The sequence below is a fragment of the Suncus etruscus genome, chromosome 1 (genome assembly GCF_024139225.1).
Source record: "Suncus etruscus isolate mSunEtr1 chromosome 1, mSunEtr1.pri.cur, whole genome shotgun sequence".
NCBI lineage: Eukaryota > Metazoa > Chordata > Mammalia > Eulipotyphla > Soricidae > Suncus > Suncus etruscus.
The window spans coordinates 168,989,844-169,014,598 of NC_064848.1; the positions used below are offsets into that span (position 1 = coordinate 168,989,844).

A 24,755-nucleotide genomic window follows, 5' to 3' on the forward strand; every position below is an offset into this window, starting at 1 on the left:
CCTGGAGGGTTCAGGTGACCTATGGGATGTTGGGGTTGGGATCTGGGTCTGCCATGTGCAAGGCAAATGCTGTCCCCTTTGTCTTAATGCTGTGGCCCAAGCCAGGGCCTGCTCTGGACCTGTTCTGACTGGTTTATTCCCGGCCATTCTGTTCTATGTCTCTTCCTTCACCTCTGCTTACTTGTGCCTCTGCGTGTGTGTGTGTGTGTGTGTGTGTGTGTGTGTGTGTGTGTGTGTGTATGTTTATTCTGTTAACTATCCTTCTCACACCCACACTCAGACTGCCCTCTCCCCAACTTCTCACCTTCCCCAGCAGGGCGGGGTGCCTGACATCCTGGCAGCTTTAGGTGTATGTGTGGGTTTTTGTGGCCTGTTACTGTAAGGGTTCCCACAGGTGGCTGAGGTTGGGGGAGGCCTTGGGCCCAGTGTCCAAAGGCATCAGTCTATTCCTCCAGACAATGCAGTTTTTGTTTTTCTTCCTTTTTTAAATTTCCTTCCTCTTGTTGCCTGAAACTTCTTTCTTGAAGCAGATTCCCCAAGCTGCCCTCCTTGAACTCCAAAGGTATGGTGGGGGGGCATACATTTTGGGGGAAGGACAAGCTCATCCACTGCTCCCAGAAGGGTCTTTGGCAGACAATCAGCTCTCCACCTTTTTTTTCTCTTAGCATCCAACAGACATACAACAACTCCTCAAAGTTTGACCTAGAGATGATGGGCAAAAGGTGCACAATTCAGAGACTCAGAGCTGTCTGGGGGTGGGGATAGGATGAGGTGGGGGCTCCCTTCAGCTTTTTTCCACGACTTTCTCTCTCCCCTAGCGGAGGTCTTCATGGGTTACTCCTGGCTCTATGCTCAGAAATCACTCCTGGATGGCTCGGGGGACCATATGGGATGCCAGGATTTGAACCACCGTCCTTCTGCTTGCAAGTCAAATGCCCTACCTCCATGCTATCTCTCCGGCCCCATGGAGGTCTTCACTCTTGCAAGGTGGCACTCAGAATCCCCCATGCACTCTAGGGCACCAGACTTCACACCAGACTTCTGTCCTTATGAGAAAGGACAGAGGAAACACTGATTCGGCTCTTCTACCCTCTGTCAGCCCACTCAGGTGCAAAACCTTAATTTGTTCTTAATCTTTGGCTGTTGTGAGACATGGTCCCCCTTCTTCTCCCTTGATTGCACTCTAGGCCAATGCAAAGAAGCCTCTTCAAAGTGAATCAGAGGGGCCAAAGAGATTGTGCAGTGGGTAAAGCACTGGCCTTGCTCACTTCTTAACCAGGTTTGATCCTCAGCATCACATATTCCAGCCCATAGGAGAGATCCCTGGGCATCAAGCCAGGAGGAATAAGCCCTGAGCACCACTGGGTATGGCCCCAAAACAAAACTAACACCAAAACCAACCAAACAAAGCCTTTCAGGGACAGGCTTACACAGAAAGTGAGATTTCAGAAATGTACAGAGTGGGTTGTTATGGGCTGGCCCTTGTTTGCACTGGTCTAGTGCTGAGGCCTGCAGCACTTTCGGGCTATCGTAGGGACCTTAAAACCTTTGGAGACACTTGCCATTTGGGATGCAGTTGGCCTGGAGCTCTTTCTATGACACTGCTTGATTGTGCACAGTCTAATGGCTTAGGTCTTGGACCAGTAATGCTGTGTTGTTGGGCACTCAGGGGTGCTGGGTGACATGGGGTCCACCCCGGCATGCCAGGGGAGGGTTGTGCAGTTCAAGGCACTTTTTCAGCCCTTCAGGTCATCTCCCTGCCATTTCTATTTTTTTTTTTTTTTGGTTTTTGGGCCACACCCGGCGATGCTCAGGGGTTACTCCTGGCTGTCTGCTCAGAAATAGCTCCTGGCAGGCACGGGGGACCATATGGGACACCGGGATTCTAACCAATCACCTTTGGTCCTGGATCGGCTGCTTGCAAGGCAAACGCCGCTGTGCTATCTCTCCGGGCCCGCCATTTCTATTTTTGAGGGCCTCCAGAGGCCTGAGGAAGTCTCTTGTGAGGAATTTCCCCACACATGAATTGGGAAGCTCTGTGCCTTACTCACTCTTGAGAGGCAGCTGTGGGTGGGGAGATGAGCAATGAACTGAAGATGGGATAGAAGCTGGAACTATAGTCCAGGGCCAGCTCCCACCCCTGCTGTGTGGCTTTCAGTTTGTGAGGTTCAGCAAGCAGCTTGTTTGAGGTGAGCCTCAGTTTCCTTACTGGGAAAAGGAAGCACCGACAATACTATTGCAGAAACCTTTCTTCTATATAAAACACAAGCATCTTGTGACCTAGAGATAGATATGGAAGAAGGGTCCTGTCATCCTGAGAATCAGCTTACTACATCCTCCAGCTCATGCAGAAAGGCTTATGCCTTTTGTTCCTCACATCTGTCTCAGGCTTCTCTTGTCTCGTCATGAATTCAGTTCCAGGCAGGCGAGCCCAGGACCCTTGGCCCCCTCTCCCCTCCTCTATGATCCCTCACTCCTCTCTTTCCCCCCAAACTTGCCACTCACTCATGTCTTCATGCTTGGGTGTGTAGAGCTGCTCCCTGACTGAATGGAGCCTCTGGAATTCCCTGGAAAGAATGGTGGTGAGCATCCATTTTGGGGCTTTGGGAGTTGATGGTATGGGGTGGAGGTGTGTGTGTGTGTATGTGTGTACATATGTGTGTATGGGGTGGAGGTGTGTGTGTGTATGTCCTCAGACAAGGGCTCTTGTTCTAAGGAGGGGGGTTAAGTGGCCAAGCTCGTGCCCCTCCCTTGCTTCTTGGTTGAGGCAAGATAGAGCAGCTAGTTCCTAGGACCCTGAGCCATTCTACCCTTGGTGAGAAATGAATTTTCTTTTTTCCTTTATCTTTTTTTTTTTTGGGTCAGCGCTCAGAGATTACTCCTGGCTATGTGCTCAGAAATTGCTCCTGGCAGGCTCAGGGGGACCATATGGAATGCCGGGATTCAAACCACCGACCTTCTGCATGCAAGGCAAATGCCTTACCTCCATGCTATCTCTCCGATCCCGAGAAATGAATTTTCAAAACAATGTTATGGTGAAATTTGGAGGAGGAATGGATGCGGTATAGACAAAACAAAAACAAGCAAAGGCATAAATAAATCAACACTTTAAAGTGAGCTCCCAAGGAGTGCTCAGGAGCCTGGGGAAAATGCTCTCAATGATACTTGGCCTGAGTGTGCAGGTTGAACAGTTCAATGTTCTAGCCTAGAGGTGTAGGGAGCTCATGTGGATGTAGACATGCATATGGTGCCAGGGACTAAGAGTCTCATGCATACCAGGTATGCATTCCAGATCCTTGAGTTACTTCACTGACCCTGTAAGTTTTTTATTATGTTTGTTTATTTTATGTTTTTGGACCATACCAGGTAATGCTCAGGGGTTAATTCTGACTTTGCACTCAGAGACCACTCTTGGTGGTTGGTTGTTCAGTCTCTCATGTGACAGTGAAACCCAGTTAGTCACATGCAAGGCTACTCACTGTACTACCACTCCAGCCCCACTCCAGACCACAATAATTTTTTGGGGGGACACACATGGTGATGCTTAGGAATTACTCCTGGGAATACTTATGGCACCATAAGGAATGTCAGGGATTGAATCCTGGTTGGCCATACCTGCTGTATTATCATTCTGACTTCCCATATTGTATTTAAAAATTAATTTTATTCTAGACACCATTTGAGGCATAATACTCTTAATGGTAAGATTTCTTGCATTAATCATGCCAGCACCTCACCTTCCACCAGTGTCTCCATCTATACATTCCTCCTTTTCCCTAACTCCCACCATTTTCTCTATGGCAAGCTTCCTATTGAAGACACATTCTTAATTCCTCTTGCTTTTGGGCATTTGTTATTGGCACTAGCTATTGTACATCTAGAAGTTTTTTTTTTGTTTTTTTTTTTTTTTTGGTTTTTGGGCCACACCCGGTAACACTCAGGGGTTACTCCTGGCTATGCGCTCAGAAGTCGCTCCTGGCATGGGGGACCATATGGGACGCCGGGGGATCGAACCGTGGTCCGTCCAAGGCTAGCGCAGGCAAGGCAGGCACCTTACCTCTAGCGCCACCGCCGGGCCCCTAGAAGTTTTTTTTACACCTGTGCTCACCTGTCCAAAATGCTACATACAAGGATGTTTATGGATATTGAAATGAAGATTGGATACAACTTAATTGTTCATCCGTAGGGGTCTGAGGAAGTAATTCGGACATTTGCAGACAACGAAATGGTAGGAAGCTTCCTATATGAAGTTACAGAATAATTTTTTTTTTGGGCCACACCCAGCAATGCTCAGAGGTTACTCCTGGCTGTCTGCTCAGAAATAGCTCCTGGCAGACACGGGGGACCATATGGGACACTGGGATTCGAACCAACCACCTTTGGTCCTGGATCAGCTGCTTGCAAGCAAACGCCACTGTGCTATCTCTCCGGGCCCACAGAATGATTTTTAAGATGCACAAAGTCAAGGAAACAAGACTGGAGGCAGGGAAGATGGCTTAAATGGCTGGAATGCATGCTTTACATTGGAGACTCTGGGTTTCATTTCTGGCACTACCTGCTTCCCCAGGTACTACTAGGGGTGCCCCCTCCTCAAAGAGGGGTCGGAAGACTTTTGTAGTGTGCTGCATGTTTATAAAAGGAATTTTAGAATTGGGCTCTGCTTTTGGCTCAGTGGCAAAAAGTGAGGCCCTAAGTTTAATCACGGTAGTTGCTCACATATGCTGAGAAAGGTTCCCAGGACTTTGCTGTCATGGCCTCTGGGTGTTGCCACAGAGAATGTGATCTCCACCACACAGCCAGGGGTGTTTGAGCATGCCAACTAAAGTTGCAGCCCCCAGGGAGCAGCTCATCTAAAGAATGTGTGAACACCATGGTCAAGAAATGTTACTCCTGTCACCCCAGTGAGCACATGTATGTGACCAATACCTCCTGCCCCAGCACCTAAACTAGAATGGTGAGTTGCACAACTCTTGTAAGCAATTGGACTGAGAATGTGAGCACCTCAGCCAACTATGTGTGACTCTTGCTCATCATAATACTAAAGGGAAGGAGAGGAAAGAAAACATAGGCTTATACTTGTATCTTGGGATATAAGTTGGGTTTGAATTACTCTGATGTAGCTAGTTTTTTTGTTTTTTGTTTTTTGTTTTTGGGCCACACCCAGCAGTGCTCAGGGGTTACTCCTGGCTGTCTGCTCAGAAATAGCTCCTGGCAGGCACGGGGGACCATATGGGACATCGGGATTCGAACCAACCACCTTTGGTCCTGGATCGGCTGCTTGCAAGGCAAACACCGCTGTGCTATCTCTCCGGGCCCTGATGTGTAATGTAATAGGCATCAGCTTCTCATTTTTGTTTGTTTTGTTTTGGGTCATGCCTGGCAGTGCTCAGAGCTTACTCCTGGCTCTGTGCTCCTGGTTCACTCCTTTCAGAGTTCTGGAGACTGTATGTGGTATGGGGATTGAACTGGTATCAGTTGCCAAGTAAGGCAGTTGCCTTACCTTCAGCCTTGCATGAGCTCTTTTGGAGCCTCCTAGGAACTGCTAATAATCAGTTCCCTTTCCATGGTGGGGGGCTAGAGGGTGGGGGTGAAGGGAGGTACACCTCCTCTCACTGTGTATCTGTGTCTTTGGGACATGCTTCATCTGCTTGTAAAAAGTTTAATGGCTAGACATGTCCAGGGGATTTCTGATCCACTTGAAAGGGTTTAGGATCCCAGAATCTGGATGGAGTCTTGCATTCTCTGGGCCAGACTACCAGAACTATACTAACTCACAGTGTCTCTCACCTGCCCCTCACTCCATTCTTTCCTAAGCAGTAGGTAGGTCTTTAGAGGGGTTCACCAGACCCAAAGCTCAGTCTGTTGATGTCCAAAGTATAGTGATGATGTTCCCTGTGTTGGGGAAGGAGGGCTGTGGATGCTGATATTTTGGTCCTGGAGTGTTTGAGCTGGAATAGCACCTGCCTGGGGCAGTGGGAGGAAGTTGTGACATCACCAGTGGTCCTTTGATGGCTTCAACCCTTTTCATGAGGATTGACTTTCTCAGGGACCAGGCAAGAAGTGCTCAAAAAGTAGGATGTCGAACTTCCTTGTTTAAAAAGAAAGAAAACATTTTTTTTTGTTTTGTGTTTGGGCTACACTTGGTGGTATGTAGGGGTTACTCCTGGATTTGTGCTCAGAAATTACTCCTGACCGGCTCAGGGACCATATGGAATGCTGGGGATTGAACCTGGGTTGGTTGTATGCAAGGCAAACATCTTACTCACTGTGCTATTGCTAAAACCCATTGAAAGAAGTTTCTTAAAAATAGAAGCTGAAGGGCTGGAGAGATAGCATGGAGGTAGGGCGCTTGCCTTTCATGCAGAAGGAGGGTGGTTCGAATTCCGGCATCCCAAATGGTCCCCTGTACCTGCCAGTGGCGATTTCTGAGCATAGAGCCAGGAGTAACCCCTGAGCACTGCCTGATGTGACTCCCCCCCCCCCAAAAAAAAGCTGAAGCTAAACCACTGTGAGGTAGACTAATTATTTAATTATTCTTCCCTTCCTCTCAGGTTTTTCTGTCCCCTCACCCCCCATCTAGGTGTTTTACTTCTAGTTCTGTGCTTAGGGATAACTCCTGATGGGGCTAGAAAAACCATATGTAGTGCTGGGGATCGAATCTGGATTTGCTGTGTGCAAAGTTAGCAACCTATCCACTGAACTATGGCTCTGGTTCTAAAATTTTTGGTCTTTCTTGATCTCTTTTTACCTCCACTCTGTCAGTGAAAAAGTAAATGATGGTACCATAAAGAATGGCTAGTGTAGGGCCCAGATAACTATAGTATAACAGGCAGGGATCTTTCCTTGCACACAGCTGACGCCGCTTCAATTCCTGGCATCCCATATGGACCTACTCAAATCAGCCCACAGGAAGTGATCCTGAACACAGAGCTAGGAGTGACCTAAGCACCCCTGGGTGTGACCCCAAAACAAACAAAAAGGCTAGAGTAAGATAATGAATTGCTATTGTGGAATCATAAGAGGAGAGCTCAAGGGGCCGGAGAGATAGCATGGAGGTAAGGCGTTTGCCTTTCATGCAGAAGGACGGTGGTTTGAATCCCGGCATCCCATATGGTCCCCCCCTGTGCCTGCCAGGGGCGATTTCTGAGCATAGAGCCAGGAGTAATCCCAGAGCACTGCTGAGTATGAGCCCTCCCCCCCCCCCCCGCCCAAAGAGGAGAGCTTTGTTCCACCCCTAGTATTCTAGCACCATATGGTACCTCTAGTCCATATACCCTTCACTCTAGTCCATACTCCTTCACCGTCACCTCATCCCACCAAGAATCTCTATTGTGACACAGGGAGATGGATCTGGAGGTAGAGTACATGATTAGCATGTAGGAAACCCCAAGTTTTAATCCAGGACACATATGTTCCTTTTATTTATTTATTTTTTTTTTGGTTTTTGGGCCACGCCTGGCGGTGCTCAGGGGTTACTCCTGGCTATCTGCTCAGAAATAGCTCCTGGCAGGCACGGGGGACCATATGGGACACCGGGATTCGAACCAACCACCTTTGGTCCTGGATTGGCTGTTTGCAAGGCAAACGCCGCTGTGCTATCTCTCTGGGCCCATATGATCCTTTTTTGACCTTGTTTCCTTCCTGTGGCCTTTCTCATCTGCCACCTTGTGATCCCACCCCTACTGACTGACTTTAAGTTTCCTGTTGTGGATCCTCCTTTTAGGTGATTTTCCTCTGTGGCCTCCTTGGAATATCCTGCTCACAGGGGGCCATATGATCTCTGGTTAAGCTGTTCTAAGTAACTCACTGAGTTCTTGGCATATGGCAAATGTTCAGGGAATACAGCTGCTTGGCTACAACAAGCAGGCACTCTTTTCTAGATCAACAACCTTGGTTTTAGAGAGTCCACATGTGGTAGTGCTCAGGGGCTACTCCTGGTAGGTGCCTAGGGAGCCATTTAGAAATGAAGCCCTAAGTCCTGCCTGCAATCTTTGGTACTAGCACTTTGAGCTATCTCCTAGGACCCTGAGATCATTATTTTTTTTTTAATTCTTAAAATAGATCACTAGAGAAATAGAATTTAAAAAGTATTTAGCTGAGTTTCAGTCATTCAATGTTCCAACACCCACTGATGAAGACCAGTGTTCATTTCCTGCCACCAGTTTCTTTAGTTTCCCTTTCGTTTCCTCCTCCCTTCCTGAACTTGCCTCCTTGGAAGACATTTCTTTCTCTGTCTCCCTCTCTTTTTCTTTTCACATTTTTTATTTTTCGGTACCATGATTTGTAATACTGTTACTGAATGGGTATCATGCATATCACTTTATTTCCTTTCAGTTCTGGGTATCATTCTTTTGTATTTTGTTTTGTTTGTTTTTGGACCATACTCGGTGGTGCTCAGGTATTACTCTTGGCTCTGCTCTCAGAAATCACTCCTGGCAGGCTAGAGAAATCATATTGGATGCCTGGGATTGAACCTGGGTTGGCTGCACACAAGACAAATGCCCTATCCATTGTGCTATTGCTTTGGTCATGCTGGGGGTCATTCTTGACTTCTTTTCTTGCTCCATTCTTAGGGACCAAGCCTCTCTAGAGGCAAAGCAAGAGATGAGTACAAGTTGTTTTATGGATGTGAAAGTGGTGTAGGAAGGAAACAGAAATTGGGGAAGGAAGCAGATTGTCATGGCAAAGGGCCCATTCTCTGGAAACTGGAGGGAGAATCAGAGTAGTACCCTCTCCCAGGTGTGAAAACAAATTGATTTGTTTACCAAGGTTAGTCAAGCATCCAACGAAGGCTGCTTTCTGGTAAACTCCTCTACAGTACCATCTAACAATCTGGGAATACTTCAGGTAGTGTTACCACAAAGGCCCTGGTTGTCAAGGGGTGTGGCAAGAATTAAAGAATGACCCAGGGAACAGAAATGGTGCAAACTGTACAGCATATGCCAGCACATCTGAGGCCTTGAGTTTTTTCTAGGATCCACACAGCCTCTGCAGCACCAGAAGTATAATCCTGGTGATACCTGAACACCAAATTGGGGGACACCTCAGGCCATCTCCTTGCCTAGCACTGCTGGGGAGGCCCTTATAAAAATAAGTTAAAGGGAACTGAGATGTGTGATCTCAGAAAGAGTGGCTTTGTGTTGTGGGTGAAGTTTGGACTAAAAAAAACAATAGCCATTTTGAACAGAGTGCTAAAATGGAGCAAAAAAATTGAACCCAACATTTTGTTGCCTGCAAGAAACACATCTGAATAGTCAGAGCAAAAAATAGACTCAAAATCAAAGGTTGGAGGACAATCACTCAAGCAAACAATTCCCTTAAAAAGGCTGGGGTGCTCCCTTTGGCAGTACATATACTAAAATTGGAATGATACAGAGAAAATTAGCATGGCCCCTACACAAGGATTTCTGAGCATAGAACCAGAAGTAACCCCTGAGTGCTGCTGGCTGTGACCCAAAACCCAAAACCCAAAACCCCCCCCAAAAAATTGGAAAATGATCAACAAAATGAACCAAAAAAAAAAAAAAGGCAGATGGAAGGAAATAATAAAGCTTAGAAAAGAAATTAATGAACTGGAAACTCAAAAATCAAAACATAGTATGGCGCCAAACTTGGACCTCTCCTAGTACCCACAGCCACCATCTTTGACTGCTACTGGTGAGCACCAAGTGCCTGCCACATAGCTGGTGGCACAGAGAACTTTGTCGATTTTAACTTCCAGTTGACCATCCTACCCCCAGTTTAGCCCTTGCTCCAGGCCCAAGGAGTTGTACTATAAAATTGGAAATTGTTTTACCAGCAGCTAGCTGAACCTCAGCAAGTGATGATGGGTAGTGCTGTAGCTGGACTAGGAGAACAGAAAGACTTCAGATTCAGAACTTCTACCTTCACACTCTGGGACAGGCCTTGGGATGACCATGCTTGACACTGTTAGGTGACCTGGGAAAACTCTAGGCAAGGCATCCAGTGGGGGATTTTGGGTGACTGGGTGGAGAGAACAGCTGATTCCATGGGCTGACAGGAGCCTTGTCCTGAGGCCAGGCAGGAAGGAGGCTCTGGGGCCTTTGCCAGCTGCTGGCTGGGTGTACTGGAGGAAAGCAACTGGAGTCCCTGTGTGTGGAAGCTCTAGGTCAGATATGTCTAGGGGAACCCCGGTATGTGGGAATCCCCTTCCTGACTCTTCCTTCCCTTTTGGGTGGCTATGCCAGTGATAGTAGGCAATAATAAGGGCAAGTGAAATGATGCAAGGCAAATGCCAGTGGAGAAACAGGAGTAAAGGTTTCAAGGATGGGACCGACCAGACAGACAGCATTTCCAGAGAGGCAGCCAGATTCTGACTATTTGGGGACTTGAGGAAAGAACACTGGGGTCTTCTGGGACTTAATTGCTTATATGTCCTATCCTGCCCTTGGCTGGATGATGGGAAGTGTCAACTGCAGTCTTTCTGGGGGTGTGTCCAGGTGTTTGCCTGGGGAGAGGGGCACCTGATCAAACATAGCCATGATTGCTGAGCCCTCCTGCATGGGATTAGTCTGGCCTGTGGCTCCTGTGGGTTTGGCCACTGATGTTTGGGGTCACACTTGAGGATACAGAAACCTCAGGGCTTCTGTGGTCAAGCTGTGGGGTTGCTTCTATCAATTCTTCCTCTTTGGAGTCTCCCTGATCATTGGTAGTGATGTTGGGATGCACAGGTTGAACAAGTCTCCATTGCCCCCTCCCTTCCCTAACCAGAATCCTCTAGTGTACAGGGCTTATTCCTGGCTTTGCACTCAGTTATTACTCCTGAGGGCTTGGGGATCATATGTCGCACTGGAAATCAAACTTGGATTTGTTGCCTGCAAGACAAACACCTTTTTGAATATAGTATTGTTCTGACCCAGGATTCTTATTTGACTTGGAAGAAATCTTCACACTTTAATTCTGGAGAAGAAGAGATGTATGTATCTGGAATCATCTTTTTTCATCTTTCTGCTGGGGCCCTGGAATTTTTGAGAACAACCCACCTGAAGAGACTTGAAGATTTGCCCCTGCCCAGCTTCCTGTCTGCATGGAGGACAGTAGTGGAGGAGCTGCAAGAGACAGACCCACTGCTTGAATGAAGGACGGTAGAAAGTACGAAAATGGGGCAGTATCACTCTAGAAGTAGCATGTGGAGTCTGACTTTCCCACTGGCAGCTCTGGGGAGAAGTGACTTGTCCTGTACTTCTATGTGGGTACCTGGGGAACCTGTTTGAGTTCTTTAAAGGAAGTCCTCCACACAGAATGGTATTTCTTCTCCTTTTTACCATTTGAAGAAGCCAGCAGGACCAGAGATAGTACAGCAGGTAAGGCATGTGAATGCAGCCAACCTTGGTTTGATCTCACACCCCATCTGGTCTCCTGAGCACCAGTTGGAATGATCCTTCATTCAGAACTAGGAGTAAGCCTTGATCATCATTGGGTGGCCCCTCAAATAAGAACACCAGATTAGGAACCAACAGAGACAATCTTTTCTTTCCTAACGTCTAAACAATCTCTTCGAAGTAGACACAAAACTGCATCTTTGCCTTACTTCTCTCCTATCCCCATCTGTTCCCTGACACCCTCCTCAGCTCCTTATTGAAAAAAAACAAAACAAAAAACAAACCCAAAAACCAACACAACAAACCCTGCTATGGAAACATTGCCACGGCATACATAAACTTTTAGGGGAGCTCAGCCCATCAGATGTATCCTCAGATTTTCCTGGTGGGGAGAACTGAAACAATCCCCATGGGTTTCCTCAAAAGGCCCTCTGTGGACGCCTTTTTCCCCTGCATGGGTGGTTGAGGAATTTCTGAAGAGATGCTTGGCATTACATTTTCAGTCATTATTTGGCTATCTCTCCTTTGTAAATCTCAGGCTGAAATAGGGCCTCTATCAAATTCCTTTTCCCAGAGAAATCTCTGCACCAAATAAGACAGGCTTGGTCTCTTTCTGTCAGCCTATTTACTGCTAAAGGCCAAGTCAAAACATAGCATCTTCAAGACAATGTCTTCTCTCCTTGTCTTTGAGCACCACAGCAGGATGACTTTGCCTCAGGGACTTTCCCTGTCACTTTGAATACCTGCTAACAAACAGGTTTGGCCAATGTAGAATTAGGCTATTTACTAGGTATAATTCTGTACCCCTATCATAAATTTTATTTCTTTCTATTACCAGACCATAGGTAAGACTTTTGCTCTAGCTAGAAAACTATTCCCTGAGTTTAAGAATATTTGTTATTAGGAAGAACACCAGGATTCCTGCTATCTCTTAATTTATATCAGTAATGACACCTAAGGCCAGGAACTATTTTGATATGTAAGAAATTAGCCTTTTGGGGCCGGAAAGGTGGCACTAGAGGTAAGGTGTCTGCCTTGCAAGCGCTAGCTTAGGACCGATTGTGGCTCGATCCCCCAGCGTCCCATATGGTCCCCCCAAGCCAGGAGTGATTTCTGAGCGCATAGCCAGGAGTAACCCCTGAGTGCCAAATGGGTGTGGCCCAAAAAAACCAAAAAAAAAAAAAAAAAGAAAAAAGAAAGAAATTAGCTTTTCTAACTGAAACCTATTCTATTCTAAGATTATAAACCATCTAAAGCCATGTGTATTTGTTTTGAAATCAAACAATGTACATTGCATTCCTTTCATGATATGACTGCCTCTTTTACTCTTTATATACTCCCAGCCTGGAGAGTAAATTTATCTCACATCTATTGCAGATGCAGGTCCCCATACAATGTATTTTGTGTGGTCTCATTATTTCATATTTCATATTTGTCCTTTCGTATGCCCACTTTCCTTTTGTGAAGGAATTCGTCCCCACTAGAGATGCTGAGAAGCAAGACACCTGTAGCAAAAAATAACTTGTATTGACTGAAATTCTTTCTAGGTTCAGAAATATACTTTCATTCACCAAGTTTTTCTTATATGGGCTGGAGATACAGTACAGTGGGGAGAGCTCTAATCTTGAATATTGATGACCTGGTTCTATTCTGTCAACCCATAACATTGAAAAGTATTACCAGGGGTGATCCCTTAGTGTTGAACCAGTAAGCCCTGAGCACTGCTGGGAATGGCAGTTCTCTCATGTTTCTCTCATGTTATTTTAGTGAATATCATCACCAGAGGTCACTATTTGACACTGCATGTACTCTTTATGGGAAATGGGTTGCACATCTGACTGTGCTCAGGGATCACTCCTTGTGAAGTTTGTGGGACCATAGGATTGAGAATCAAACCCAGGCCAACCACATGCAATGCAAACGCCCTACAGCTGCTGTACTATGTCTCTGGCCCAACAGCATGTATTTTTTTTTCCAGCTTCTCCTTGTTTTTACTATATATTCCAAGAATATTGAGGGGAAGGGGTTGTTTTTGTTAAAAATATGGAATGCTTCACGAATTTGCGTGTCAGTTTTGCGCAAGAGCCATGCTAATTTTCTCTGTATCGTTCCATCTCTGAAGGGAGGTTTTCACAGCTCTCACTTCCCACTTCTCTGTGCTTCTGCTTCATTCTTTGGGCACAGAAAGAGCTGGGTTTCCGGTTCTCCACCTGATGTACATCCTACCTTCCTCCTTTTCAAGGAGGCACTGGCTTTTTCTCTTTCTTGAGACTTCCTCCAAAGGGGCAAGAGAGAAACCAGTCTTCAGAGACATTTGTTCAGGCAAGATGACCCCTGAGCTGAGTTTGAGGGAGACTCCTGGTTGGAGAGGAAGAAAAAAAAAAGCCAAAAGAAACGGAAGGAACTCCTGGGAGAGGCTTTGTGATTTCTCAAGGTTGTGGCATTGGGATTGTGCCATTTAGTTAGATATGCCAGAGGCTGGTGACCTAGAACTGGAGTCTTTGTATCATGAGAGGATATCCAAGGAGAGGAGTCATCTGGATTCTGAGTTCAGTTCAAAGCCAGGCAGTGGCTTGATTTGGAAAGGACTGGCTGCACCAAATGGGGAAGAGGGTTGTGAACTCTGTATGAAGAAACAGGCTTCTCTGTAGGACCCTGTCCCAGGAGGCCTTAGACAAAGGGCTTTTGAGGGTGCCCTTTGAGGGGGTATCAGAGAGCTCTACTTTTTTTTTTTTTTTTTTTTTTTTTTGGTTTTTGGGTCACACCCAGCAGTGCTCAGGGGTTCCTCCTGGCTCTACACTCAGAAATCGCTCCTGGCAGGCTCAGGGGGCCATATGGGATATCGGGATTTGAACCATTGCCCTTCTGCATGCAAGGCAAACACCCTACCTCCATGCTATCTCTCCGGCCCCCTGTCAGAGAGCTCTAAGGGGGCCATGCACAATTAATAATTGCTTTGACTCCCTCCTAGTCCTCCTTGTAGCTTCAGGCAACAGAGGTGTGTGTATATGTATGTATATACATATGCATGCATGCATGTATGTATGTATGCATATAACTGTGATGAATCTGGACATCTCTCCTCCCTGAAGTATTTTGCTTCCAGCTTCTGAAGGGACCCCATGTTAGCCAGCCTCTTCAGTCCACCTCTCCTAGGCTGTTGATCCTCTTGACTCCTGTTTTCAAAGCCTTCTATCTTCAGGATGATGTGATGGAGCAAACATACTTGCTTCCTAAAGGTGTTCTCATTTAAGAATAGGATTCCTGGTCCCCAAATTCAACTCCCAATAGATGGAGTGACAGCATGTGACAAGTTGTGATCCTGCTGAGGGAGGGGGTTAAAGGGAGAAGGGACACTCTTCATCAGGACAATGGCTTATCTCCCTCCCTCCTCCCTCCTTCCCTCCCTCTTCTTCCCTTCCTCTCTTTCTCCTTCCCTCCCTCCCTTTCTTTCCCTCCTTTCGTTCTCTCTTCCTCCCTCTCTTCTTCCCTCCTTTGTTCTTTCCTCCCTCCCTTCCTCCATCTCTTCCCTCCTTCCTTCCTCCTATCCTTTTTTCCTTCGTTCCTTCGTTCCTTCCTCCTTCCTTCCTTCCTCTCCTTTCCTTTCCTTTTTTTTGGGTTACACCAGCAGTGCTCAGGGATTACTCCTGGCTCTGCACTCAGAAATGACCCCTGGCAGCACCGGGGACCATAGGGGATGCTGTGATTCGAACCACCATCTTTCTGCATGCAAGGCAAATGCCCTGCCTCCATGCTATCTCTCTGGTCCCCTCTTTCTCTTCCTCTTTTTCTTTCTCTTTCTCTCTTTCTTCTTTTTCTTTCTCTTTCTCTCTCTTTCTTCTTTCTCTTTCTTTCTTTCTTTCTTTCTTTCTTTCTTTCTTTCTTTCTTTCTTTCTTTCTTTCTTTCTTTCTTTCTTTCTTTCTTTCTTTCTTTCTTTCTTTCTTTCTTTCTTTCTTTCTTTCTTTCTTTCTTTCTTTCTTTTTCTTTCTTTCTTCTTCCTTCCTTCCTTCCTTCCTTCCTTCCTTCCTTCTTCCTTCCTTCCTTCCTTCCTTCCTTTCTTCCTTCCTTCCTTCCTTCCTTCCTTCCTTCCTTCCTTCCTTCCTTCCTTCCTTCCTTCCTTTCTTTCTTTCCTTTCCTTTCCTTTCTTCTTTCTTTCTTTCCTTTCCTTTCCTTTCCTTTCCTTTCCTTTCCTTTCCTTTCCTTTCCTTTCCTTTCCTTTCCTTTCCTTTCCTTTCCTGTCCTTTCCTTTCCTTTCCTTTCCTTTCCTTTCCTTTCCTTTCTTCTTTCTACCTGTTTATTTATTTATTTTATTTTGGCATGTTCAGTAGTGCTCAGGGATTAATCCTGGTTTTACACTCAGAAATCTCTACTGGGGACCCGGAGAGATAGCACAGTGGTGTTTGCCTTGCAAGCAGCCAATCCAGGACCAAAGGTGGTTGGTTCGAATCCCGGTGTCCCATATGGTCCCCCGTGCCTGCCAGGAGCTATTTCTGAGCAAACAGCCAGGAGTAACCCCTGAGCAACGCAGGGTGTGGCCCAAAAACTAAAAACCAAAAACCAAAAACCAAAAAAAAAAAAAAAAAAAGAAATTCCTACTGGCATGCTTAGGGCACATAGAGGATGCTGGGGATCAAACCTGGGTCAGCCATGTGCAAGACAAAATTGCTGGAGGTGGCTTCTGTCTTACAGCCATTAGTGGGATTTCAATGAATCCACTTTAGGGAGAGTGGATTGTACGGGTGACAAAATATGAAATAATGAGACCACACAAAATACATTGTATGGGGATCTGCATCTGCAATAGATGTGAGATGAATTTACTCTCCAGGCTGGGAGTATATAAAGGGTAAAGGGATAGTCATATTATGAAAGGAATGCCCACATTGGTTTCTTTCAAAGTACAGGAACTACAAATACACATGGCTTTAGGTGGTTTGTAATCTTAGAATAGAATAAAGTTCAGTGAGGAGCCAGAGGATAAAAGGAAGGCTAATTTCTTACATATCAAAGTAGTTCCTGGCCTTAGGTGTCATTACTGATGTAAATTAAGGGATAGCAGGAATCCTAGTTTTCTTTATAATAATAAATATTCTTAAACTCAGGGAATAGTTTTCTAGCTAGGGGCTAAGGTCAACTTCCTATGGTCTGGTTATAGAAAGAGATAAAACTTATGATAGGGGTACAGGATTATACCTAGTAAATAGCCTAATTCTACTTTGGCCAAACCTGTTTGTTAGCAGGTATTCAAAGTGACAGGGAAAATCCCTGAGGCAAAGTCATCCTGCTGTGGTGCTCAAAGACAAGGAGAGAAGGCACTGTCTTGAAGATGCTATGTTTTGACTTGGCCTTTAGCAGTAAATAGGCTGACAGAAAGAGACCAAGCCTGTCTTATTTGGTGCAGAGATTTCTCTGGGAAAAGGAATTTGATAGAGGCCCTATTTTGGCCTGTGATTTTTACAAGGGAGAGAATGTGCCAAATAATAAGAAATTGTGTTGTCATTATTATGTCTTGAATATCAGAAATATTGCCAGTAATCTATGTAGATTATATATATACCACATAGAGGGTATAATTAACACCCACCAATTGGGCCTGCTGGCTAAAATATTTCTTGGGGGAATATCAGCTCACTGCACCAGGAAAGTCAATTGACACATCTGGTGGGCTAGCTTCCCCTATAATGGACGTATCTAGCTGCATGACGTGACACAAAATGAATGTCCTCCCTCCTGTGCTATTGCTCAGGCCTGAAAACTGGATTTTTAAATCTTTCTTGATCACATTCTGTCAGCCCTTAGCCCAAAAAGGGATTGATGTGGGAGGTTTTCCTGTGATTTGGTTCACTCTTTGGGGAAGAAGGATCAGGATGTGGGTTACTTTGGTATTGTGTAAAAATGTCCATGGTGGGGATGAGGGGCTGGCTGAGTTTCAAGAAGCCTGAAAGGAGTTCTCTCTGCTTGGATTGTGTCCCTACTGCATTTGCTGACACAAGAAATTGGGAGCTGGGGCAGGTCCAGTGGTCCCAGGAAGAAGATGAGAGACGGGAGTAAATATCAGCTCAGAACTAAGAAGGCAAAAAGCAGTTAGTAATCAGACTGTGAAGAAGACACAGGCAGGCAAGCCCTAAGCCTATAGGAGCTGTTGTTGCTAGAAATGTGGTTACAACTGAAAGTTGGTCACAACACTCCATTCTTTGGAGGGGTTCTTCCTTCCCAGAGACTTTCCCTAGATTAATTAGATTAATTCTTTTTTAAAAATGGTCATGGGTTGTATGTGTGCGCGTGTGTGTTTGGGACACACTTGGTGTTGCTGAGGACTTACTCCATAATTTGTGCCTGGAGGCGTGCAAGACCATATGTAGTGCTGTGGACCAAACCAGATTGGCTGCATGCAAGACAAGTGCCTATCCATTATACTATTTTTCCAACTCCTAGATCCACTTTTTTTTTTTTTTTTTTTTGGTTTTTGGGCCACACCCGGTGACGCTCAGGGGTTACTCCTGGCTATGCGCTCAGAAGTCGCTCCTGGCTTGGGGGACCATATGGGACGCCGGGGGATCGAACCGCGGTCCGTCCGAGGCTAGCGCAGTCAAGGCAGGCACCTTACCTTTAGCGCCACCGCCCGGCCCCTCCTAGATCCACTTTTGAGCAGATCTTAATTCTTCTTAAATAGAGATCAGCTAAGTAAATTCTTTGGCAAAAGCCCAAGATTTACCCCATTCTTCTTTCCCTGTCTTTCTATGTCTGCTTCCTTTCTCATAGTAGGCTGAATAGCCCGCCTTGCTGCACTGCATATTTTTTCTGCAGGTATCTATCCTCTGACTGTAGAGATGGAGAATGGCAGAGCTAAGCAGTTTAAGTTAGGCTAAGTCTAGCTGACCTAACCCAGCCAAATCAATGACACTGAATACTGTATATATATGTATATGTATATGTATTATACTATTATATATATTATATATATATAATGACGCTGAATACTATATATATTTCTGGGGCAATGCCTGTTGGTATTTAGGGGTTCATCCTGACTCTGATGCTCAGGGATCAATGCTTGAGGAATCCTTGAGGAACCATATGGGGGACCATATGAGTTACCAGGGAATTCAACTATTGTTTGCCTGTCTATCCCCCATATGTATTTTAATGCCACTCAGTGAGCAATTTGGATAATTCCATTTTAACAGGGTCATTAATTTAGATTCAAACAGAAAACTTTCATGCTTAAGTTTGTTTGTTTGTTTTTGGGCCTCACCCAGTGGTGGTCAGGGGTTACTCCTGGTTCTGCACTCAGAAGTCATTTCTGGCAGGCTCAGGGGACCATATGGGATGCCAGGGATTGAACCCAGGTCTGTCCCAGGTTGTCCTCATGCAAGACAAAAGCCCTGGTGCTGTACTATCACTCCGGCCCTCATGCTTAAGGTTTTCATGCTTTCATTCTTAAGGTTTGGATTTCAAGTTGCTTTCAGTTTCCCCAAATACAGATGGTTCAGGGGTCAGGGCTAAAAACTTGGTGAAGATTATGCACAGAATTTGGAATTTTATTTTGCTGTGTTTTTTCTTTGTTACTGGAGTTCTTTCTTACTCTTCAGATGTCACTTTTGCATCAGGCTCCTTCCCCTGATTCGTAAGTTTCTTATTTAACTTTTAGCTGATATGTAATTTGTTGGTTTTTGGGTCGTTCCTGGAAGTGCTCAGGAAACTATAAGGGGTACTGTGGTTTAAACCTGGGTTGATTGCATGCAAGGCAAGTGTCCCACTTGCTGTTTTATTTCTGAGCTTGTCTACTTCAATGGAGCCCCTTGAATGTTCAACTGTATTGAAAACATTTCTTCTCAGAGTTTATAGCTTCTATTTGCAGGACAATATTCTTGTTAGCTTGCTAAGTTCTCAGTTTTCCAGGCTAGAGGTGGGCTTGTCTCCTAAAATGATATTCATATCAGATTCTTTTTCTTGGTTAGTGTTTTGTTATGGAGGTTTTGGAACCACACCTGGTGGTACATAGCTCCAGGTCACGCCCAGCAATGTTTAGGGATTGAATAGTTCTGAGGATTGAATCCAGGACTTCAGCACACAGCTTCCCACTAAGCCTTTGAACTCACTCCCTGGACTTAGTCTTTATTAATTTTAAATCATTTATTTTTGGCTTTTATTGCTATTAGACTTTTGATTTCCAGCCATACCCAGAAGTACTCCTGATTTAACTAGGAGGGGGGAACATATTGAATACCAGGGTTCAAACCTGGGCTAACCAGGCAAACATCCTACTCACTATACTATCAGTCTGACTCTAGACTTTATTATTTATAGAACACATCACTACAGGATGTGTATACTCATATGTTAATAAGCATAAGTTTGTGGACCTTTCTTTCTTTTTCTTTCTTTCTTTCTTTCTCTTTCTTTCTTCTTTTTTCTTTCTTTCTTTCTTTCTTTCTTTCTTTCTTTTTCTTTCTTTCCTTTCTTTCTTTCTTTCTTTCTTTCTTTCTTTCTTTCTTTCTTCTCTCTCTCTCTTCTCTCTCTCTTTCTCTCTCTTCTTTCTTTCTTTCTTTCTTTCTTTCTTTCTTTCTTTCTTTCTTTCTTTCTTTCTTTCTTTCTTTCTTTCTTTCTTTCTTTCTTTCTTTTCTTTCTTTCTTTCTTTCTTTCTTTCTTTCTTTTCTTTCTTTCTCAGAAATCACTCCTGGCAGACTTGGGGGACCATATGGAATGCCGGGATTTGAACTAATGTCCTTCTGCATGCAAGGCAATTACCCTACCTCCATGCTATCTCTCTGGCCCCTGAATTTGTGGCCTTTTCTTAGACTAGGGGTGGCGAACAGGATTTTTACCCTCACTCAAAATGACAAAATGCAATATGTGTTTAATATATTATTGTTAAAATTATATGCTTTTTTGTGAGTGTCTGTTTTGGCAGGTCACTTTGTGGTGTGGCTCTCTGACTCTCACAGTTTAAAATTTTGGCTCTTTGTGTCGAACTTGTTAGCCACCCCTGTCTTAGACAATCCCAAGGTTCCTATTTATTTTGCATAAAATAATGAAAACATTTTTAAAGAGAATTTTGAAATCTTTCCTTTCTTTATTTCTTTCCATTTTAATCAAATCACTCTGAGATATATAGCTACAAAGTTATTCATGGTTGAGTTTCAGTCATACACCCATTCCTTCACCAGTGTACTTTTCCTACTACCAACGTCCTCAGTTTCTCTCCTGCCATCCTCCTGCCTACATTATGGCAGACACTCATCTCTTTTAAATTTTCTTTTAGGCACTGTATTTTGCAATACTGTTACTGAAAGGATATCATGTATATCACTTTACCTTCTTTTAGCACCCATATCTTGTCCCAGTGATCTTTTCTAACTATCATTATGATAGTGATATCTTTTTCTATCCTAAATGAATTTTCCCACATCTTTGTGGAAATCTTACCACGGACCTATCTTCCTGGCTCTCATTTCTATTGTCTTTGGGTCTTATTTTCATACTATATATATTTTTATATCCTGAAAATGTCCCATAGGCCCTTTAAAGAACACTGAAGAATTATTTTAGAGATCCACCACTGGGTGGCACTGCTGACCAACGCATCCTAGGAGCAGCTTCTTTGGAGTCACTTTTCCCTGACTTGAGGATTGTAAATTACATCTCTGGAGTAAACCCTTGCTCTCACTGCTCATTGACAGCTAGAAGGGGTATATCTCGTGGGTTCTGTTTCCTTTTAATTTTTGCTACTGGGGTATGTGAAATTTGAATTCCACCAAGGGCTTACACCTTTCATCTTAGCTCTGTGCTTTCTCTTTTCTTTTTAAAATTTAGTCGCAGTGACATTATAAAATTATTCATTATCTAGTTTCAGGCATACAGTGTTTCATTAATGATCCCTTCACCAGGGTTCACTTCCTTTCACCAAATGATCCCCACCCCTACCTCCATTTGCCTCCCTCCTACCAGTCTGCACCTACTAGGTTCTCAAAAAAAAAATTTTTTTTTTGACTAGCGGTTATGCCTGACGGTGCTCAGAACCTTTCTCCTCTCATCCACGCCACACTGGTTGTTTTTGTTCTTTCTGATGTGTGCCAGTCTTTGGATGTGAGATATCTGTTTTATTTGCATCTCCCTGATGATTAGTGATGCACTTTTTCATGTGCCTTTTTATTTCTTCTTTGAGGAAGTTTCTATTCATCTTTTCTCCACATATTTTCATGAGGTTGTATCTCTTTCTACTCATACCTAATGTATCTTTTGATATTAACCTCCTTTCATACGAGTATTGGGTAGTTTTCTTCCCATTTTATGTGCTGTCTTTGTACCCTGGTCATAATTTTCTTTCAAGTGTAGAAGCTATTTTGTTTTGTTTTGTTTATGACCACACTCTGAGTTACTCCTGACTCTTGTGCCAGAAATCACTCCTGGAAGGCTCGGGGGGGCCAAAATGGATGCCAGGGACTGAACATGCAGGCAAGATGCCCTACCCACATGTAGGGTAGTACTTCAATTTGTAGTAGTAATGTAGTCCCCCATTTGTTTAATTTGTTAATGTAGTCAGTCCATGTTTATTATACTTCCACATGGTTGGTCAACGGCATTTCACCCTTGAAGATGCCTTTAGCTTCAATGTCATGGAAAGTTCTGCCTACATTTGTTAGGGAAAGCCAAAAAAATTTGAGATTGCAGCCAAATATAGTGGAGAAAGAGTTTATTTGCTCAGACCGAGTTTATTTAGGTAGCCCTAAAAGTTCTTAGTCCTGAACAAAGGGTACATTCTATTTTTATGTCTTCAAAAGTGAAAGCAAATAAGCAAGCGAGCAAGTAAATATGTGGGTTTTCACAAGCAAAATTACAGTTATGGCTTGTTGGCTCTGAAGACCTAAGGATTCTGCAATAAGCTTCAGTTTCTAGCTTTAATGATTTGAGTAAATAAACCCTTAAATCTTCTCTCTCTTATTTTCACCTTTTCTTGTGACCATAAATAAATCTTCATCACCTTGTTTTACTCTCAGTTTTCATCCCTCACAATTTTTCTCTATGTACCTTATGGATTCAGGTCAGATACTAAAGCCTTTAATTTGTATTGATCTGATGTGTGTGTGTGTGTGTGTTGTATGTGTGTGACATTAGAAAAGAGGTCTGAGTTACTTTTTTTGGACATAGCTGACCAATTTCCCCATCACCACTTCTTTTATTTGTTTTTTGGGTCACACCCGGTGGTGCTCAAGGGTTACTCCTGGCTCTGCACTCAGAATTCACTCTTGGCAGGTTCGGGGGATCTATGGGATGCTGGGAATCAAACCTGAGTCCATCCCGGGTTGGTTGCATGCAAGGCAAACACCCCACTACTATGCTATAGGCTCTGGTCCCAGCACCAATTTTTGAAGTACACTACTTCTTTGGATCATATGGATTTTTGGATCATCAAAATATTTTTGGATCATCAAAATATGGATTATATTTTTCTCCTTTATTGTAAAACATTTTCATATTTAAAAATGGATTGAAAAAACACTTTTATATTTTTTGCTCCTTTATTGTAGATAAACTTGGATCAAATACCTGAAGGTTTGTCTTAAGATATCTAATTCTGGGGCCGGAGAGATAGCATGGAGGTAAGGCATTTGCCTTTCATGCAGGAGGTCATCGGTTCGAATCCCGGCGCCCATATGGTCCCCTGTGCCTGCCAGGAGCAATTTCTTTTTTGTTTTTTTGGTTTTTGGGTCACACCTGGCAGTGCTCAGGGGTTATTCCTGGTTCCAGGCTCAGAAATTGCTCCTGGCAGGCACAGGGGACCATATGGGGGCCGGGATTCGAACCGATGACCTCCTGCATGAAAGGCAAACGCCTTACCTCCATGCTATCTCTCCGGCCCCCCAGGAGCAATTTCTGAGCCTGGAGCCAGGAATAACCCCTGAGCACTGCCGGGTGTGACCCAAAAACCAAAAAAAAAAAAAAAAAAAAAAAAAAGGATATCTAATTCTGGGGGCCAGAGAGATAGCACAGTGGTAGGGCGTTTGCCTTGCACGTAGATGGATGGTGGTTTGAATCCTGGCATCCCATATGGTCCTCCAAGCCTGCCAGGGGCAATTTCTTTTCTTTTTTTATTTATTTTTCTTTTTTAATTTTTTATTTTTAATTATGAGAACAAAGATGCAAAGAAAGAGGACAAGGTAAAGTTACAGTGGAAGGATAATCACCCATAAACAGAATTCTCAGAAGAAGTCCCCTTGCTGATATCTTAACTTTGAACTTGCAGCCAAAGAACATTACGATAAATAAAACAGAACCCATGTACAATTACTTTGTACCTCAAGTTCCCAGATTGTAATACATTATAATATTTCTTAGCAGCACACAAAGCAATCTAAAGCCATAAAACTTACATAATCCTTAGACATTAAAGGCATAGTATTTTTTTTTTTTTTACATTTTCATGCACATGCATATTAGTTTAAGTTAACCTAAAAAGTTTAAGTGGTTTATTTTTTAAGGATTAGAGTCAAAGGAGCACAGTAAAAACGGTCTTAGAGTGGCAATTATTGTTTGCATAGGCCCACCAAAATATGAGGGACATGGAAAGGATAAACCTTGGCCTAAATACGAGACCCTACCCCTGAAGTTTCCTGGCATAAGACCAACTCTAGGCTCCAGGCAAGCTAGTTTGTCCAATCCAAGACATTGTCTGTAGTGCCAACACACTTTTATTTTTCACACAGTCTCTGTTGTTGGTATCATATTTCTGTATTAAAGATCCTGGAATCTACATATCCTACGTTGAAGTCAGGATGTGGAGCATCCTCTAGTTCACCTCACAATTAAAGGGCAATGCAGAGAGCACTGTTATGTAAGCAGGTCGTCGTTGTTGTTAAGTCTTCTCATTGTTAAGGGAAGTCTCTTTTGAGCAGGTAGAAGCCAGAACAGCAGTAGGGTCTTCCCTAGTAGAGGATTGCTTCCAGGTGATGTTATAGACAAAATTGGATGTTTTGTGGATGGCTTCCCTGGTTCAGGGGTGAATGGAGAATGACCATTCTTCTGAGGTATGTGACAGGTCATTGTGTCAATGTTCAGGGTGTAAGGTCCCGTTGCACTACAAGATTTGTGTGTTCCAATCTCTATTAGATAAGATCTTATTTATATGTATAGTATTTTCCCATTTTAATGTGCCTATGCAAACAAGGAACAATGCCACGTGATGTTATATATGGGGGTAATAAGAAAAAGTCCGGGGCCGGGCGGTGGCGCTAAAGGTAAGGTGCCTGCCTTGCCTGCGCTAGCCTTGGACGGACCGTGGTTCGATCCCCCGGTGTCCCATATGGTCCCCCAAGCCAGGAGCAACTTCTGAGCACATAGCCAGGAGTAACCCCTGAGCGTTACCGGGTGTGACCCAAAAACCAAAAAAAAAAAAAAAAAAAAAAAAAAAC

General features: G+C 44.2%; 2 non-coding genes across 2 annotated transcripts; one reads left to right on the top strand and one right to left on the bottom strand.

Moving 5' to 3' along the window:
• The first annotated feature begins 9,331 nt into the window (after positions 1 to 9,331).
• Positions 9,332 to 9,438, top strand: LOC126029358 (U6 spliceosomal RNA). Its single transcript, XR_007502974.1, has one exon. It is a non-coding gene; the product is annotated as a U6 spliceosomal RNA (small nuclear RNA).
• Positions 9,439 to 13,379: 3,941 nt separating this feature from the next.
• On the bottom strand, positions 13,380 to 13,481 carry LOC126029427 (U6 spliceosomal RNA). The gene has a single exon (XR_007503006.1). It is a non-coding gene; the product is annotated as a U6 spliceosomal RNA (small nuclear RNA).
• Positions 13,482 to 24,755: the final 11,274 nt, after the last annotated feature.